General features: G+C 33.0%; 2 long non-coding RNA genes across 3 annotated transcripts; both read right to left on the bottom strand.

Annotated features, from left to right (window-relative positions):
- Positions 1 to 1,238: 1,238 nt before the first annotated feature.
- LOC107905366 (uncharacterized) lies at positions 1,239 to 2,559 on the bottom strand. Its single transcript, XR_001686509.2, has 2 exons — positions 1,781 to 2,559; positions 1,239 to 1,487 (listed from the first exon to the last, which is right to left on the bottom strand). It is a non-coding gene; the product is annotated as an uncharacterized lncRNA (long non-coding RNA).
- Positions 2,560 to 7,900: 5,341 nt separating this feature from the next.
- LOC121230279 (uncharacterized) lies at positions 7,901 to 9,563 on the bottom strand. Of its 2 annotated transcripts, XR_005928241.1 has the most exons (4): positions 8,877 to 9,563; positions 8,656 to 8,794; positions 8,223 to 8,584; positions 7,901 to 8,130 (listed from the first exon to the last, which is right to left on the bottom strand). It is a non-coding gene; the product is annotated as an uncharacterized lncRNA (long non-coding RNA). The 2 variants fall into 2 exon arrangements; XR_005928242.1 differs by lacking the exon at positions 8,656 to 8,794 and having other exon boundaries at positions 8,877 to 9,547.
- Positions 9,564 to 9,819: the final 256 nt, after the last annotated feature.

Below are 9,819 nucleotides of genomic sequence, written 5' to 3'. Positions count from 1 at the left end.
CCCTAACAGCAACGTAACTAACACGACTCTAACCTAAGCCACATCTGAGGCGGTGAACATCTTAACTATCAGACAAACACACGGGATTCAAACTATCACTAAATTTTTGAGTGATTTCCCCAAGTATTTAGACATATGGGATTTTAAGCTACAAGAAAATATGTAAAAGCTTACTTCCTATTCAAAGTCATTATTTAATTAAATAAGAGGAGTTATAGTCCAACTAGAACACCAAGGGGTGATCGGTGACTTCCTTACGAGGGAAGAAACACCTTGTTGCCATTCTCTTTGCGGAGGTGGGCTTGTGGTGGTTGTCAATGCCTAGTTCAATTTTTTGAACTTACATCTCTTATTTGGATAAAAAGATTAAAATTTAATTGTTTAGTTTACTAATTAAATGAACTTCTAAATTAATTTTAATTTAATAAATTAAAATTAAATAATTAAACCAATTAAATAATTTACACAATCCAATTTTAATTTCATTAAAATTATAATAACTTTACCTTATTAAAAGTTATATACAAATGTATTTAATTATCTTTACAAAATTAACATCGATGCATACTTAATTTTCACTTTACACTTAATAATTTAATTAGTCCATCCAATTAAATAATAATCCAAAGAATTTGAATTAACTTTAAGTCATTTCTTGCTTTATAAAAAAATGCAATTATTGTGGATATTAATTAATGCCATCTGTTTCTCTTTATTTTATCCGTTTGTTTTAGGTTTATATATGCAATCTAAATAGAGTTAAAATGGACTAAAAACCATTTTTTAAATAATAAATATTAATTTTGTTAAAATTTGAATTTATTTAATTTATTTAATAGAATATGGATTAAATTTAGTCTTTTAAATTCATCATATATTTAAAAGCTATAGTTTTTCGTCTGCTACCCTAGCAAGCTTAAGTCTGCCGCCGCTGGCATGATCGTTTAGGTCTTATTTGTTTTTCTTGTCTTTTTTGTCCCATATTTTCATCTTTTTGCAAGTCTGTGTTTCATCACGCCACCATTAACCTGCATCAATGGAAAACGAGTTAGCAGATCTGTCACTCAATGAAGAAGAAAATGAAATTTTGCAGATCCATTTAGATCCTGGCTCGGGTAATGAAAGGGGTGAGTTTCAATTAGTAGGTTATTTTTTAACGGCAATTATTTTTCACTTTCCAGCTATGAAAAGAACGATGGCAAATCTGTGGTGAAATAGCCAATTTTGGTCTAACCCAATTACAAAAATAAATCTCTAATAAACAGATTTAAAAGTCCAAATAATTAAAGTCCATTACAAAATCAGACCCAAACTCAAACCCAATTACCAGGCCCGAAATAAACTAAACCCTAGCCAACTATCTTTAATTTTTTTCAGCAGTCACCCTAACCCTAGCCACCAAAGTTCAGCCGCCACTCCCCCTCGACTTTTGGCCTCCCCTCAGCCACCACGCCCCTGAACATTGCCCCTCCCACGCGTCGCAACACCTGCAACCAAATCAAAAAATAACAGCAAGAAGGCACGCGATCGACAGAGAAATAAATGGCAAAATAACAAAAACTATGAAACCAACAGTTTTTAGATTGGCTTTAAAAGCCAATATCTTTTCTTTGTAAACGGTTACGAACATTAAAAAAAACAGAATAGAAGCAAAGGCAAAGGTTGATTTCGATTTACTTTTCTTGTTTTCTTTCGATTTACATTTTTATTTGTATTTTTCATTTCTTTATCAAAAACGATTTTAAATAGAAACATAAACAAAAAGGGAGAAGAGACTCACTGGTTTCCCACGGTTGCAGTGCCGGAGGGTCCTCCTCCATTGTCAAAATCGAACCCGAAGGGGTTGAGAACCATTTCTATTCAACTCTTTTTTTTCGGGTTTTGAGGGCTGGTTTCTCTAGGGTGTTTCAAGATGAGGCTAAGGGCCCATTTTGGCGCATCGCTGGCCACCGAATACGGTGGTGGTGCGGTGGTCGGACGGCAACGATGATGGGTATATGAAGCCCTAGCCAAAAAGAGAGAAATAGGGGAGAAAAGGGGAAGGAGAGAAAGCAAAAAGCTTTCTGTTTTCTTAAAAAAATAGGGGCTGAAAATGAAATTAAAAAAAAAAGGTTTTGGTTTAAATGATGATGATGACATGATGCCGTTTGGTGTAGTGGGCGGTTTGTGCATTCTCCTTAAAAGGGAGATTTATGCGATTGGTCCTTCCCCTTTTCAACCCCCATTCAATCAGGCCCCATTTTCTATCTTCTTTTGTTTTTTTAAATTTAGCCCTCAAATCCTATTTGGTTTTCTTTTTGATCCCTAATTAACTTTCCAGTATTTATACTTTTATACCCCGAACTTTAATTTATTTTTAGCCATGTCCTAAATCTATTTAATTCATTTATTAACCCTTTTTAAATGTTTCATTTACATGTTATTTCAAATATTTTATATGTTACTTATTTACATCTATTCTAACTTATTTTAATGTACTGATTATTCAAATTCTTATTATTTATCTTAACTTGCTTTTTGTATATATATGTTACCTTAATCTATTTTATATGTATTATTTATTTTTTTATTCCTTACCTATTATATATATGTATACATATAGTTTATTTCAAGCTTTTTAGATATTTATAATTCTTTAAAAATTATTATATATTTATTTCAAATTATTTTATATTTTAAGTTATTGTATATTATGTATTTTAAATAACTCTCTTTTTATTATCTTTGAACTGTTACTATTACAAAGTATATTTATAGTGTCTATTTTTAATTCTTTTACATATTATATATTTTAAACTTCTTATTTATTACTTTTAAATTAAATTATATATTATTTATTTTAAAATTATTTTATATACCTTATTTTAAACCCATTCTACTTATTCCATATTATTTATTTTACATTTTTATTTATATATATTATCTATTTTAAAATTATTCATACGTATCTTTTTTATTTGCTTTGTGTAATATAGATTTTAAAATTCTTTTACATTATTTATTTTAAACTCGCTTTATGCATTTTTCATTTTAAATTGTTTTATTATTTACTTTAAAATTATATATATTATCAATTTCAAATCGTTATATCTTTATATATATATACTAGTTAATTCTTAGATGTCTTGTATATTACTTATTTTAAGTTTCTTTTTACATAACATTTATTTTAAACTCATTCATATATTAATTATCGAAAAATATTTTACATATTATTCATTTTAAACTTTTCCCGTATATTATTTATTACAAACTTTCGCCTATATTACCTTTTCTAAAATTGTTTATACATATATTCTATTTTTAAATTGTTTTGTACGTTGTTGATTAAATTTCTTTTTTCATTATTTATTTTAAATTCATTTCTTATCATTTTAAAATTTGTTTTACGTTTTATTCATTTTAATTTGCATTGTAAATTTTTTTAATTTAATTCATTTGTCATTGATTATTAATGATTAGTATTTAAATAATGTATGTTGTGTGATTATTGCATTATTATTCATTCATATAATATTGTGTATTTTAATTCGTTTACTTAATATTTTTGCATTATTGTTATTCATTCATATAATATTGTATCCATGCATTATTATAATATTGTATCCATGCATTATTATTCTATGTACATTTACTATATTCCTATGTAATATCATCGCCTCATGAATCAAGCCTCGTTATATTTATCCAATAAATTATTATTTTTTAATTCAAACAAATATTGCGCATCGTTAAATATCATACTCGCTATATTTCAAAACGAAATTTCAAAATAAGGCAATGTTTCGCGTTTTGGAACATCGAGAAACCGTGCCCTAACTTACGGGGTTTTAATTTTCTCGTTGGTCCTAAATTGCCAAATATTCTTTTGAGTTTTAAAATACACGGAATTCCAATTAAATTTAAAGACAACTTGCGCTCGAGTGTTCATGGTATCGTGTCCTAACTTACGGAATGTGATACTTCGATATCTCGAGACGAGGAAATCTTTAGCAATCACTTTGATTTAATTCGAACTTTTTAAAATTAACATTAATAAAAAGGATCGTATTTTAAATCCATTCCCAATTTTTAATTTTCGACATTAAGACAATAATTAATCAATTCGGTACCAAATTTCCGGGCGTGTCGAAGGTGCTAATCCTTCCTCGCACGTAACCGACTCCCGAACTTGTTCTCTTGAATTGCGTAGACCAAAATGCCATTTTAGTAAGCTAAATTGTTTTATTAAAAAAAATGTGATCCGATCACACCTAATAAAGATCGGTGGCGACTCCCGTTTTAATTTTCGTTTTCAAACAAAGTCGATTCCTGTTTTCAAAAAAATGGTTTCGACATGTGACATCCGGTTCGTGGGGTTCAGATTCGAATTTGGGAGAAAAACAATATTTATTTTAATTTTTTCATGTTATGAACATGGAAAGGGTTCTTAAGGGTTCTCCATGGGCTTTCAACAATCATCTGTTAGTCCTTTATAGGTTACAGTTGGGGGAAGATCCGCTTAAAGTTCCCTTAATTTATTCTCCTATTTGGATTCAAATTCATGATGTTCTAGTTGGTTTATATTTAGAAAAATTAGCCGCACAATTGGGTAATTTTTGGAGGCAGTTTTTGGAATACGATGGAGCAAACTTGGGAAAGGAAATCAAAATTATATGCGCATAAGGGCTCATATTGATATTAGAAGACCATTGAAGTGGAAAAAACAGGTCATATTTAATGGAAGATGTTCATATGTCAAATTTAGATATGAACGATTATCTTTGTTTTGCTTTTATTATGGTCATTTCGGTCATAATGATTCGTTTTGTGAAGCTAAAATGCTGATTGGGGTGAAGGTTGCTAAACTAGGTTGGGATCTTTCCTTGCGCGCTCAATCACGTAAAGCCTTATCGATGAATAGTATTTGGCTTAGGGAGGATGACGATGGTAAAAGTGAAGGGGAAAAGAGGTATATTCGGGGTTCAACAAATAGAATATGGGCTGCTGATAATACTGTAAGGGGAGGAAAGGTTATTAATCCAATCTTAGGTTTTAATCTGGAAAGGGGGTCATCAAATCTTGATCTACAAAAAGAAAATAAGATATCGGATTGGATGAATACAGTTATGGAGCATGATCTAGAGGAGGGAGTAATAATTGGAGAAGAATGAAAGAAGAGAGCTAGAGGAGCTTTAGAAGATGTAGTGGGAGGAGAGGAAACTGACAACTTATTGGTAAGGAATAGAAGACTAGTGGAGATCAATCATTCAATATCGACGGCTTTCAAGAGGCAAGCTGACCGGTCACAATGAAAATTTTAAGTTAGAATGTTTGTGGTTTAAGGAGACCACGAATAATTCGGTGACTTCAACATACGCTGAAGGTGCATAATCCCCAAATTGTCTTATTTATGGAGACTAAGTTGGACAAAAGAAAGATGGAACAAGTGCGATGGAAATATGGATTTGTGTATGGTTTGGAGGTTGATTCAGAGGGTAGTCGAGGAGGCTTATGTATGGTATGGAGAATGGATGTCTCGGTTCAATTTTGATCTTTCTCAAAAAGATATATTGATGTAGAGATTGAGGATGCTGAAATACGAGAAAAATGGACTCACAAGTTTCTATGGTTCTCTTTATGCACACGATAGAAACGATTCATGGGAAATATTGAAATGCCTAGGTCCTGATAATGATATACCGTGGTTGGTTTGTGAGGATTTCAATGAAATAATGTATGGGTCTGAGAAGAAAAGGGGCTTACCTAGGGATGAACGAAGAATGGATCAATTCCGGAGAACTTTGGAGGAATTTCAGTTGATCGATATAGTATATTCTGGTAGATGGTTCACTTGGGAGAGAGGTAACCTTCCGGAGACGAATATACGTGAAAGGCTCGATAGAGGAGTGGCTAATACTAGATGGATATCCATGTTCCTAGGGGTAAAAGTACAACATTTAGTACACTTTTTTAGATCATTGTCCTATACTGATTAAAACATGCCGAGAAGAGGAAAGGTTGAAATGTAAATTATTCAGATTTGAGGTGTGGAGGCCATTAGAAGAGTCTTTCTTCAATGAAGTTAAACGAATTTGGGAGTTATCTTCAGGGGATTTATTGCAAAAATTAGAAGATGTGAAGAGGGGATTGGAAAAATGGGCTGGTCAGATCCAATGGAATCGAAAGAGGAAGAAACAGGTTCTTACGGCTAAGTTATCAGATTTATATGAAGCAGATAGAGACGATAATAATCTGGCGAAATTGATCGACATAAAAATTCAATTAAACTTTGAGATTGAGAAGGACGAATGATATTGGGAACAGAGGGCTCGACTGAATTGGTTGCAATATGGAGATAAAAATACAGTCTTTTTTCATAGCCAAGCAACCCAACGGAGAAAGAAAAATATTATTCGAAAGTTGCTAGATGAAGATGGTGGTGCAACGGAGGCATCACAGGAATTGGAAAGAATTGCTCGTTTATATTTCCAGAAGCTATTTTCAACAGGGCAAATGAGTGATTCGGCTCATCTATTATCAGGCATTGTTCGGTGTATCCAGGATGAAGACAATAATAAACTATGAACTATACAAAAGAAGAAATAGAGGCGGTAGTGTTTGAAATGGGACCTACGAAGGCGCCGGGAGAGGATGGACTTCCTGGACTATTTTATCAAAAGTGCTGGCCCATTGTTTGAAATGATGTCGTAGAATTTTGTTTACATCTTTTAAATGGTGATATGGAGGTTAGTTTGATTAATTCTACAAATATTGTGCTTATCCCAAAGATTTCTAATCCTTCAAACATGACGCATTTTCGTCCGATTAGTCTTTTCAATTTTTTGTATAAAATCTTGGCAAAAGCTATTGCGAACCATTTTAGAGTTGTGATTGGAAAATGTATTGATGCCACGCAGAGTGATTTTGTGCCAGAAAGATTAATATCTGATAATGTGCTGTTAGCTTACAAAATTCTGAATACGTTAAAGCAAAAAATGGTGGGAAAGAAAGGGTTCATGGCAGAAAAACTTGATATGAGTAAGGCATATGATCAGGTACAGTGGGATTTCATGAAGCAGGTAATGTTACGAATGGGTTTTGCAACTAGATGGATTGAGACTATTATGAAATGTATTACTACTATATCATATTTAGTGATTATGAATGGTAAGTTGGGAGAGAAATTTCAACCGTGTAGAGGACTTCGACAGGGTGACCCTTTAAGCCCTTTCTTATTCCTTATATATGGTGAGGGCTTATCGAGTCTAATGCGGGTAGCATAAGGGAAGGTCTTTTAAAAAGAGTGAAGGCTAGTAGAAATGGTCCACCAATATCGCACTTGTTATTTGCCAATGATTGTATCATTTTTGGGGAAGCAACAAGAAGAGGGGTGCAAGTATTTAAAAACATTTTGCATGAATATAAACTTTGCTCAAATCAGTGTGTGAATTTCGATAAGTCAACAGTTTTTTCAGTAAAAACACAAAAGAACATAGGTAAATAGTAGTTAGTCTTTTGGGTATTCGAAGTTCAAGCGAGCCTGAGCGTTACTTGGGTCTACCAAATATGGTGGGGAGGAGGAAAAAGGAAGCCTTTCAAAACTTAAAGGATCGTCTTAAAAAACATATTGATAATTAGAGTACCAGGTTTCCGTCACAAGGTAGGAAAGAATTTTTTACAAAAGCTATTCTCCAAGCTATTCCTACGTACACGATGGCTTGTTTCTTATTGCCGAGTTCTTTATATAAAGATCTTGAAAGTATCATAGCAAAATATTGGTGCCCGTGGAAGAATCTTTGTTTTCTAAAAGAAAATGGTGGTTTAGGTTTTCGAAACTGGAGTTAGTTTAATATTGCATTGCTCACAAAACAGGGATGGTGTCTGATTAATTATTGCATTGCTCACAAAACAGGGATGGTGTCTGATTAATTATCCTAATTCATTATTAGCCAGAGTTTTAAAAGCAAAGTATATCCGAATTCAAATTTTATAGAGGCACAGTTAGGAAGGTTACCTTCACTCACCTGGAAAAGCATATGGGTAGCTAAGGGTCTCCTTCAGAAAGGCTTATGCTGGCGAAGAGGCAGAGGAAATAAAGTCTCTATCTGGCAGGATTGTTGGATCCAGGGAGTTGATTCATTGGAAAGGCTGAATATTCCAGACAATTTACAACCAGAGTTAGTATCGAATCTTATTGATGGGGTGAATAGGAAATGGAATGTAGAGTTGATTAATAATACCTTTCATTTGGAGGTTGCTCGAAAAATTCTACAGATCCCATTATCGAAGTCAGCTCATGAGGATTTCCAAGTTTGGAAAGGTGAACAGACTGGTGAATACTCAGTCCGTAGTGCTTATAAACTATTACAAATTGCTAACCTGGATCCTAGCAATTATTTATTACAGACCGAAAATAAGAATTTTTTTGAAAAGCTATGGAATCTATAACTACCATCTAAGATTACAATTATCATCTGGCACATTGCCTGGAATAACATCCCTACTTTAACAAATCTTAGACAGAGAAGAATAGTGACGAATGCTGTTTGTCCTCAATGTGGTTTTGGGGAAGAAAACTGCTATCACATTTTTAGGTAATGTCCTGCAAGCATGGAAGTTTGGCATTTATTAGATCACAAATATTATGCAACCAAATTTTTGGGAGTGGCTTACCATGGTCTTCGAACAAGGAACAGATGAACAGTACAGATATTTTTGCTATGCTTTTTGGTTACTTTGGTACGCGAGAAATCAGGTTGTGCATGAAAGAGTTTATTCAACAGGTGTTGATCTTACACAAAAAGTCCAGAACCTCGTTGCAGAATGTGAAGGGGTCAGAGCCAAGAAGAGTCTATTGAATATGGTGTGTAATCAAAAAACTGAGGAGAACTTACCGATTATAAAGATCCAGTTTGATGCTGCGTTTGACTCCAGAAATCACAAATTGGCGACTGGGCTGGTGGTTTGGGGAAAGACGAACAAATATTTGGCTTCAAAATCATTCATTCATTATGATATTGCTTATCCGTTTGCAGTAGAAGCATATGCGAGATTAGAAGCAGTTAAGTTAGGAATCGAGATGGGCTTTCAAGAGATACAAATACAGGGAGATTCATTAACAGTAGTAAAGAAATGCCAGTCAACCACAATCGATTATTCAGTTATTAGAGCAATTATCAGAGATATTCAGGCTAAGAAGTTGGGCTTTCAGAAGATAGAGTTTAAGCACATTCTGAAAATGAAGAACATGAGTGCTCACAACATTGCGAAGACAACATTAAAGAGAAGTGAAAGAACTTACCTGGAGGATGGAGAGTTGAATCGCCAGAATGGGGGGGTAACAAAACTATGGGCAAGAAATCCGGATTGAAAAGATAAGGGAAGACTCTGATGTACAAGTAGATAGCAAAGAAAGCAAATTTTGGGAAGAGCTATTGTCAGACGGATGGAAGTGATGGGATAGGTGATTTGAAAAGACGAGAAGATAATAGCTTCCAACCATTGAAAGTTTGACTAAGGATAATTTAGGAGTCTTTTTTTTAGGTAGCTTTTTAGTAATGGCTGTTTCAATTTTTTTTTTCATTTCTTTTCTTTAAGGTTCCTAACTGCTTTAATAGTTTCCCTTTTAATATGTAGTAAGCCTGGTTTGATTTGCTGTTGGGCTTGTTAAAACAAGCCTGAATACTTTGTTTTTTAATTTTTCAAATAAATACCCAGTCAATCATTAATAAAAAAAAATAGAGTTAAAATGAGCTAGCAAACATACCAATTGAACATATGTAATTAGAGTTCAAATAATTTGGAATTCTAACTATTTGTTTATTAATTATGCAGTTA

The sequence above is a fragment of the Gossypium hirsutum genome, chromosome A01 (genome assembly GCF_007990345.1).
Source record: "Gossypium hirsutum isolate 1008001.06 chromosome A01, Gossypium_hirsutum_v2.1, whole genome shotgun sequence".
Lineage (NCBI taxonomy): Eukaryota > Viridiplantae > Streptophyta > Magnoliopsida > Malvales > Malvaceae > Gossypium > Gossypium hirsutum.
This window is presented reverse-complemented; position numbering and strand designations above follow the sequence as displayed.